General features: G+C 41.2%; 1 long non-coding RNA gene across 2 annotated transcripts in view; it reads left to right on the top strand.

The window, feature by feature from the left end:
- The first annotated feature begins 4,649 nt into the window (after positions 1 to 4,649).
- LOC110741519 overlaps positions 4,650 to 9,827 on the top strand; it is a 129,241-nt gene continuing 124,063 nt past the window's right edge. For both annotated transcript variants that reach the window (XR_002517773.2, XR_002517772.2), the window contains exon 1: positions 4,650 to 5,203. This is a non-coding gene — a long non-coding RNA (uncharacterized LOC110741519). The remainder of the gene's footprint in view (positions 5,204 to 9,827) is intronic.

Raw genomic sequence — 9,827 nt, 5'->3', positions numbered from 1 at the left:
TGGTTATATTTGGCTTCCAAGGTCTCACTGCAAGTTGGCAGAGGCTGTGTCACACACATAGAAAGACGTGTCTGTGGCATGATCCTCTCCAAAGTCCTGGTCTCAATGCGGGTGGTGGTGGTGGCTCAGTGGAGGACTTACAGGGAGCTCTGGAGTCACAAGGAGGAAGCTTTGAAGGGGGCTGAGGTTTAGTTTGTGTTAACACCCTCAGTTTTGGCTACTGTGGTTACTTTACTAAACCTCAAAAGGGTGAATTAGAAGGCTGGAAATAGTATAAGAAGAGACCTCCTGGAGACGTAGCTTCCCATTCCTCGCCTGTACGCGCAGACCCTGATCTGGATGTGTTGAATTTCTTTTGTGCAGTCCCAACTTCTGGTCTATGTTGTGCCTGAATGACAGGGAAAACATAAAAATAAAGCTATTCTTTATTATAGAGAATCAGCTGAATGCCTTATGACCTTTTAACATAGGCCAAACAATTTATTTTAAAAGGTCAGTTATTGGTGCTGTGTGTGTTTTGTTTCTGCATCCCAGGAAGCTCGCTCCCCTCTGGTTGTCTTCCTTTGCAGGGGAAGAGGGGGAGCCCCATATGTGTGTCCATGTGACGCCTCTGCAAGGATATGTTCCCTTTGCATGTGGCTTTATGTCAACACATTGGCCCGACACTAGGGATGATGCCAGGATCCAGATGGGTGGCAGGGAGAAACAGCTGACAGGGCAGTCATCCCACCCACTTAGAACTCACTTTTGTGGCCTGGCGCGGTGGCTGACGCCTATAATCCCAGCACTTTGGGAGGCCGAGGTGGGTGGATCACAAGGTCAGGAGATAAAGACGATCCTGGCCAACATGGTGAAACCCCATCTCTACTCAAATACAAAAAATTAGCCGGGCTTGGTGGTGCATGCCTGTAGTCCCAGCTACTCAGGATGCTGAGGCGGGGGAATCATTTGAACCCGGGAGGTGGAGGTTGCAGTGAGCTGAGATTGCACCATTGTACTCCAGGATGGTAACAGAGCAAGACTCTGTCTCAAACAAACACACAAAAAAACTCACTTTCCCATGACTCCTTGATCCTCTGCTGTCAAACGCACTAACACGCTACTTCCTTCATTCCTTCCTTCCTTTCTCTTCCTACTTCCATTTTTGCCTCCATTTTTTGCATTTCCTGTTGCTTTTTTTTTTTTTTTTTTTTTTACTTTCCTCTTTCCTGCCTTCCCCTGTCCTCTTAGTGTAGACACTGAAAGAGTATGAATGACCTGAGTAGTGCATCGATTTCTGTTGCTTACCTGTGTGTGGGTTTTAAAAAGAATGTGAGTTAAAGCGTGTGTGTGTGTGTATGTGCACGCATGTGTACAAGAAAGAGAGATCATAAGAGTGTGAGTGCTTCTGAGAGATGTTAAGTGGCAAACAAAATATACTATTAGAAACAGCCTGGGCGCGGTGGCTCATGCCTATAATCCTAGAACTTTGGGAGGCTGCGGTGGGCAGATCACAAGGTCAGGAGATCGAGACCATCCTTGCTAACACAGTGAAACCCGTCTCCACTAAAAATACAAAAAATTAGCCGGGCGTAGTGGCATACTACTGTAGTCCCAGCTACTCGGGAGGCTGAGGCAGGAGAGTTGCTTGAACCCAGGAGGCGGAGGTTGCAGTGAGCCGAGTTTGGCGCCACTGCATTCCTGGGCGACAGAGCGAGACTCCATCTTAAAAAAAAAAAAAAAGAAAAGAAAAGAAAACAAAAGGGAAATGGTCCTGTTGGCAGTTCCACCTTCCAAGGGTGCTCATATTATTTACGTTGGGGAGATAACATTTCCATATCATTCCTCTTTGCTTACAAAGACTGCTGGGGAAGTTTGGCCAACCTAAGAATTTGACCATGGTAGAAAGTAACACCACCTTTGTTTTCTAGAACAACCTTAGTGAGTGTTGGGACAGCTAAAGTGGGCCAGGTGCCTTTGAAGTAGGGGATGGAGGGCTGCGGTGTTTTGCAGAAGAAATGAATGGCCAGCCATGAAGAAGAGGAAGCTGCAGGCTGGCCATGAGAAAAAGAAGGAAGTCAAAATCAGAGGCACAAGGCAAAGAGACAGCCAGTGAGAAACTTCCGAATGTGGATCGGCCAATGGAATTATTTTTGGTTTTGTTTTTGAGATGGAGTCTTGCTCTGTTGTCCAGGCTGGAGTGCAGTGGCGTGATCCCGACTCACTGCAACCTCTGCTTCCCAGGTTCAAGTGATTCTCCTGCCTCAGCCTCCCGAGTAGCTGGAACTATAGGAGTGCACCACCATGCCCAGCTAATTTTTTTATTTTTAGTAAAGATAGGGTTTCACTATGTTGGCCAGGCTAGTCTTGAACTCCTGGCCTCAAGTGATCTGCCCGTCTCAGACTCCCAAAGTGCTGGGATTACAGGCATGAGCCACTGCACCCCACCACCCCGCCCCTGACAGCCAGTGGAATTTTAATGAAGTGAAGTGCTCAGTGGGTTACTCTGATACCCTGTGATGAAACTACTTTGTTTCACTGTTGCAAACTTGTTTAACTTCAAACTTCTGTATGCACTGATCATACAGAACTGGCTCCAGATAGTGGTAGTTGGAGAAAGTCAAGTCAAGAGGTTCTAGGTTTATATTGGGTGGGGACAGGAGAACACCCATATGAGACGTAAATGAAATGGAACATTCTGCAAGATCAGGAACTTGGAGAAAGAAGTGACTATGAGAAGCTTAAGTTCCTTTAGAAAGCCCACATATTTTAGGAAGGAGGTCCCTTGCCTGTCTCTGAAGGTAGGGTATCAAGGCAACTTATGTAGATACTCATAGAAAAGTTGGCTTTACACCTTTGTCACAGTTGACAAAGCTGAAGGACTTGGGAGATCTGAGAGTCTAAGGCATAAGTCTCTCTCTCTCTCTGTCTCACACACACACACACACACACACACACACACACACACTCTCTCATAAACACATTCTTATTAAACAACTGACCTGATATTGATGGGGAGTCTTATTCACTGTTGCCAAATAAGTTGATTCCTGCTGCTACTCAACCAGAAATGCTGATATGTACAGAGTTGCAGAGTTAAGAGATGACTCCACTGGACACTAAGGACTGGTAGTAGAGACTGCCCTCTAGGACTTCAGATTTAGGGTTATATTTGACTGCATTGGTTGTTTTCTCTGTTCCTGGCATCTTAGTAAGACGTGTCTCTTTCCATCAGATTTTCAGGGTAGTTCCTGCTACATGTCTTAATGTATGTTACAGATCCCTCAAAGCAAACGTGATTCAATCTAACTATTTGGGGGGCTTGAAAACTAGAGGAAAGAGGTTAAATTGTTTTTCTAGATTTCCTTATATAGTTTTTTGTTTTGTTTTTGTTTTTGTTTTACCATAATAGTAACAAAGTGAATGAGAATTTAGTAAAGAGAAGCCACTATCAGATCCCTCTGCCCGCTTCCAACTTCCTAACCTTTTGCATGCCTGAATCTTATAGATGGATGAAGTTTTGTGTTTGCTGTACTGACCTGAAGTGAGGAACAACCACATACATCTTTGTCTTCACTCTGTCCAGCTCTCAACTGCATTGTTCCCTCACCTCTTCCTGCAAAGTGCCATTATTTCTACACCTTAAGAATGAAAGAGTGAAGAAAGAATGACAAGATGTTCTTGTTTATCAGGAGATGGGGGTGAGCTGAGCTTTCCATAAGGTCCTGAATGGATGAGAAGGACCCAAAACATATGGAAAATATGGAGAATAGTGTATAAGTAATAAAAATAAAAATAAAATAAATAAAATAAATTGGGAATGCCAGTTTCTGGTAATGATTTGTTTTCACAGTAACTGAGAGCTCCCATAAACCTGCAATTAATCACACATTTATGGTGAGGGTAAGCTGGGAGAATTAGGGGGCTCGTTGGGACTTGGGTTATTAGTGCAGCTGCTTTTCATTGATGAGATCTGAGTTCAAATCTCAACCAATGTTACAAATGAAAATGTCATTTTGAAAGTTAATTAGCTCCATGCAATAAATACTGGTTGCTTGATTGATGTACCTAAAAATTCGTTACCCAGAAAAAAAAATTATATATATATGTGTGTGTGTGTGTGTGTGTGTGTGTGTGTGTGTATATATATATAGCCTGTTAAGAGAGGCAAGTCAGTCAAAAAGTCAGACATTATTTAAACAATTTGCTTTTCTTAATAGTTCAACCACCTGCAAGTAAATAGAATTTATTAAAAGAAGGTGGAGCTTCTAGTAGTCAGAGCATGTGAAAGAATGTCTGAACATAGTAAGAACTGTAGAATTTTAGAACTAGAAATAAAATATTTAAAAGCCATATAATCTAATCCTTGGGTTTTTTTTTTTTTTTTTTTTTTTTAAATAGAAGAAAGAATAAAAACGGGAGGTTAAGTGAGTTGCTTAAGTCACACAGTTAACTACTGGGGAAGCAAGCCTGGACTCCAGGTGTCCTGGCAACGCTATGTTCTCTCTGTATTAGTCTTACGGGCTCTGAATGTCGTCCTCCCTTCCCTGCTCTGGGAGCTTAGCCTCTCTCCATGGCTCATCCACATGGCCTTTTCTTCAGTGTGTTCTGTGCCTCAGAAGGTTCTGTCTTCTCATTACCAAAAAAAAAAAAAATGCAAAACTTAACTTCTCTGCACTTTTTTTTAAAAAGAAGCTTCCATCGGAGTTGTCATCTCTGCTCTCCCAGGTAGAAATACATTAGCAACACACACAACTGTGTTGCCTTTTATATCAGACATGCTAAAATTGAATTCAGAACTCAGTGGGAGAATTAGGAGCCTCCTACATGAATCTAATAAAATTAGAGAAGTAAGAGAGCAGACGGCGATTCCACCTGAACTAATACTCTGTAAGGACTTTTTTCCAAACCAGTGAAAAAGTCAGCCATGGAGAAGTCCTTGGTCACTTTATTTACCTGTTTACAATTTAAACTGCTCTTGATTATGTAGCATTTCATTGGGTGGCAACATAGCTTGACTAAAGACTGTTTAAGGTGATTCTGGTGAACACTCAGGAAGAAAAGGGGAGGCATGGAGGAAGGCTCTATCATCTTAGACAATACATCTGTCACCATGCATGGGATGCTGGTAGAAACGTGGACGGTAAAGGCCATTCTGGGGAGATCTCAGACGGAAATGAAGAATGTGTTTTTGGAAGCTGGAGGAAAGGCGATTTTCTTTGTGGTAAGTTTCTCTCATAGGTAGAGAAACATTAGAAACCCACAGAACTGTGTTCCCTTTACATGAGACATTCTAAAATTGAATTCAGAAATTAGTGGGAGAATTAGGGGACTCCTGTGTGAATTGGATACAATTAGAAAAGAGAGCAGACAGCTATTCCACCTGTCCCATAAAGTGGTTATAGGTGTCAACAGATTTGGCTGAATTGTATTCTCATGTTTTGTGGAAGGTAAAACTTCCAAGTGATAGAACTGGGTATTGAGCTGAGGAGATTCCTAAGCAAAGTATTGGATTGGCTTTGTTTCTCCTTACAGCTTAGAGGAAAATGTGAGAGGAGGGAGATATATTGAAAGCACTGTTAGGCAAAAAGGAACCAGTACTTGAAATTTTGGAAAATTTTCAGCCTATGTTGCAGAAAACAATAGAGTATGTTCTGAAGAGAGCAGTAAGGGTGTGGCTGAATAACCATTTGATAAGGATATTAGCATGGGTGTGACCCACAGGTCTAAGCAGCCATTGCAGCAGAAGCCAGAAACAGATGCAATCATAACAGCAGAGAAACTCCAGTTGGAACTAAAAAGGACAGAGAAAGTAGAACAGAATGAAGAGAGACGGTCAGACTTCTGAGATTCTACAAGACAGGTCCATAGAGCTATCTGGCTTTGAACATACACTGTCCTTCAAGAAAAGGGAAGAATGACCTTTAAGGCAATTCAGTGGAAACGATAGAGCTTCCGCTGCCCCCACAGGCCTGGGGGTAAGTCTGATTCCTCCTTGACTTCAGTGGGCCAGGTGTGGGGTTGAGGCCTCCTTGCAGAGCCAAAGGGGGTGGCCGTTCTATGGAGCCAGTGGGGTGACACTGTCACTCCAGTGGTACTGGAGGGCAGAGCATAGAACCAAAGAGGATTATTCTCAAGCCTCAAGATCTAATGAAATTTGCCTTGTCACGTTTTGAACTTTTCTTGAGTCCCATCACCCCTTTATTTCTTCTGATTTCTTCCTTTTGGAATGGAAACGTCTATTCTATTCCTGTCCACTACTAGATTTTGGAAACACGTAACTTGTTGGTTTCACAAGTTCACAGCTGGAGAGGAATTTTGTTTGCCCCAGGATAAATCATACCTTGCATATTTGCTTCAGATGACATTTATTTATTTTTTGAGATGGTGTCTCACTCTGTCACCCAGGCTGGAGTGCAGTGGCATAATCTCGTCTAATTGCAAACTCTGACTCCTAGGTTCAAGCGATTCTTCTGCCTCAGACTCCTCAGTCTCCTGGTCCAGGTACAAATGTGTAAAGGGAGAAAACAAAGGTATGATTATTTGTGGATGAGGTGAATATTTAGGTAAACATGATTCAATTAAAAATTGAAACAAAAATATGGGGAGAATTCATTTTAAATATACAGAATTAATTGTCCTTCTGTCTGTATTGCAATAATGTTTTTAGAAAGCAATAATAATGGAGGGAAAACATGATCTCATTGGAAATCTGTATTTTATTCACCTAGTTTTTTTCTCTTCAGAATCAATATACCTATACACCAAAGACATATCCTGTTGATTTTAGAAGACACTCATTATTTCATATATTCTTTAATTTACTCAAGAAACATTGTTGAGTGTGACTACTGTTCAGCTACTATCATTCGGCACTAGGGAAACCATGGCAAATTCCTGTCATCTTGATATAAGTATTAAATACAATGTGCTATCAGAGCATAAGAGAGGACATAAACTAGTCTTGTAGGTTAGGGTCACTTGATCCAAATGAAGTGTAGGGGTTATTTAAATCCATAGAGGTAAGAATAAAGGAAAAGGTACGTGTAAAGTCTTTGAGGCACAGAGGAGCCTGATACTCTGGAAGAAATGAAGGCAGGTGGAGCTAGAGTTTAGAAAGCGAGAAGGAAAGTAGCCTCAGAATGTCATTGGAGAGAGAGGAAGAGGCCAGGTCGACAGGGCACAGTAGACTCCCGTAGCAATTAAGGGTTGCATCTTGACGACATCGAGAAGCAACCCAAGGTTTGGAGTAGAAACAAGAGAGAGCAAGGAAGTGATTTAGAGACTTTTGGGAGAGAGAATCTTTGACGCCTGGCCATTGCTTGAGGGGGTTGAATGGTGGTGCCATTTTCTGAGATAATGAACCCTGAGTGGGGGGTAGAATGGGAGGGTGGCCTGAAGCAGGAACAGGTCCCCAGGTAAATGTCGGTACCACTGTGGTTGAGAGAGAACATTCCCTTGGCTCTGACCACCCAGGTTCAAACCCATCTCAACCCCTTTGCATGAATATCTTCAACATCCAAATGGTTTTGGGGTTCTTCATTTGTAAAATGGAGATGATAATAACAGGACCTGGCTTGTGATGATTCTCTGAAATTACCCCTCTAGTGTTGAGCAGAATGTCTACTAATGTGACTGTCATCTTGTAGGTGTTCCTGGGGAGTATGGTTCACTGTGTTTAGACATATTTATTCCAAAATGGCTGCAGACTTCCTGGAGGGGACATTTAAAAGGCATTTGGTGTCTGGGCATGCTGGCTCACACCTGTAATCCCAGCACTTTGGGAGGCCAAGGTGGGCAGATCACCTGAGGTCAGGAGTTCAAGACCAGCCAGGCCAACATGGAGAAACCCCATCTCTACTAAAAATACAAAATTAACTGGGCATGGTGGTGCATGACTATAATCCCAGCTACTCGGGAGGCTGAGGTAGGAGAATTGCTTGAACCTGGGAGGCCGAAGGTTGCCCAGCTAATTTTTGTATTTTTCATAGAGACAGGGTTTCACCATGTTGGCCAGGCTGGTCTTGAACACCTACCCTCAAGTGATCCACCTTGGGCTTCCGAAGTCCTGGGATTACAGGCATGAACCACAGTGCCTGGCCAGATATGTAGATGAAACTTTGGTCTTTAGACTTTAGACTTAATGCAGGAATGAAGTATAACTTTGGGGGCTGTTGTGATAGAATAAATATATTTTGTATGTGAGAAAGACATGGATTTTGAGGGCCTGGGGCAGAATATTATAGATTGAACATTTCTGTTCTCCCCTAAATTCACATGCTGAAACCCTAAGTCCCAGTGTGGCGATATTTGGAGATGGGGCCACCAAGGAAGTAATTAAAGTTATATGAGATCATGGTGGTGAGCCCTGATCTGATAGAACCGGTGTTCTTATGATAAGAGACAGCAGATCTCTCTCTCTATCTCTCTGTCTCTGTCTCTGAAAGAGAAATGAGAAAGGTTATTGTGAAGACAGCAATAAGGAGGCCATCTGCAAACCGGGAAGAGAGCCCTCGCCAGAAACCAAATTAACCAGAACCTTGATCTTGGACTTCTAACCTCCAGAACTATGAGAAAACAAATTTCTGTTGTTTGACCAATTCTTCTGCCTTCCTTTTCTACTGGTAAGGATTTATGTGATTAGATTGGGCCTACCTAAATAATGCAGGATATTCTTCCTATTTTAAGGTCCATGAGATTAATTCTATTTGCTGTGTTTCTTTTTCCATGTAATGAAACACATTCAGCAGTTTCAGGTATTAGGGTGAGGATATTTCTGCGAGGTTATTACCCTGCCCACCACAGAGATAAATATCCATTAAAATTTTACTTTTTATGTTTAGCAATTATTTATAAAATATTTAATATTGCACGTAGTTCTGCTCAATTACAGACTACTAATAACTACAAACATAACTCAGTCCGAAAAATATTTATGGTCACAGGAAATAAAACGTTCACATTTCTATTTAAAATTTCAAATTAAGTACTTTTTTTGGTTGTTGTAGACAAGCATCCAACGATAATACAATTGTAGAAGCATAAAATATATTAGGATAAAAATATAGAAAGAGGGATAAAATATAAACTGAAAGAGAAAACAAAACTAAGTTTCCAAATCCTAAAGAAGAGGCTTTCATACATGAGGATGGCTGTCAAATAATAATTAGATTTACATAACACTAAAAAACTAAAAGAGAGTTGTATTTTTAAATGCCAATATTTAAAATATTGCAGCACTTTAAAGTTAAGAAAAATAATATTGAAATATGAAAGCATTTATAATTTGAAAGCATTTATAATTTCAGAAAGTTATTTTATTGGTAAATGAGCAAAGAATTGTAAAATTATTGCTTTAGAGCACATATTTTCTTTCATCTTTACTAACCCTTAATAGATTTTCATTAAAATTTTTTTTTGCCAGTTTGACAGGCAACTATTATGTGATGCTGACTCAGTTTGTAGTTTTTGTTATTTACCTGATCATATGCTTTATCTACTTTTCAATCAGATTGTTTCTTACTTTTTATGTTGTCCTTTTAAAATGTACATATTTTTGATGTAAATGTTTAAAATGTCAATGCCTTCAAATATATCTGTACTTTCTTTGATGGCTTTTGCTTTTTGTTTCCGTTTTACAAATACTTTTCTTATCCTAAAGTAATATTTTAACACTTCCATTTGTTTTTGCTTTCTTTTTTGAGATGGGGTCTCGCTCGTCACCCAGGCTGGGGTACAGTGGCACAATCTCTGCTCACTGCAACCTCCACCTCCCGGTTCAAGCAATTCTCCTGCCTCAGCTTCTTGAGTAGCCGAGATTACAGGCAGCTGCCACCAAGCCCAGCTAA

This window comes from Papio anubis, chromosome 17 (assembly GCF_008728515.1).
Source record: "Papio anubis isolate 15944 chromosome 17, Panubis1.0, whole genome shotgun sequence".
NCBI lineage: Eukaryota > Metazoa > Chordata > Mammalia > Primates > Cercopithecidae > Papio > Papio anubis.
This window is presented reverse-complemented; position numbering and strand designations above follow the sequence as displayed.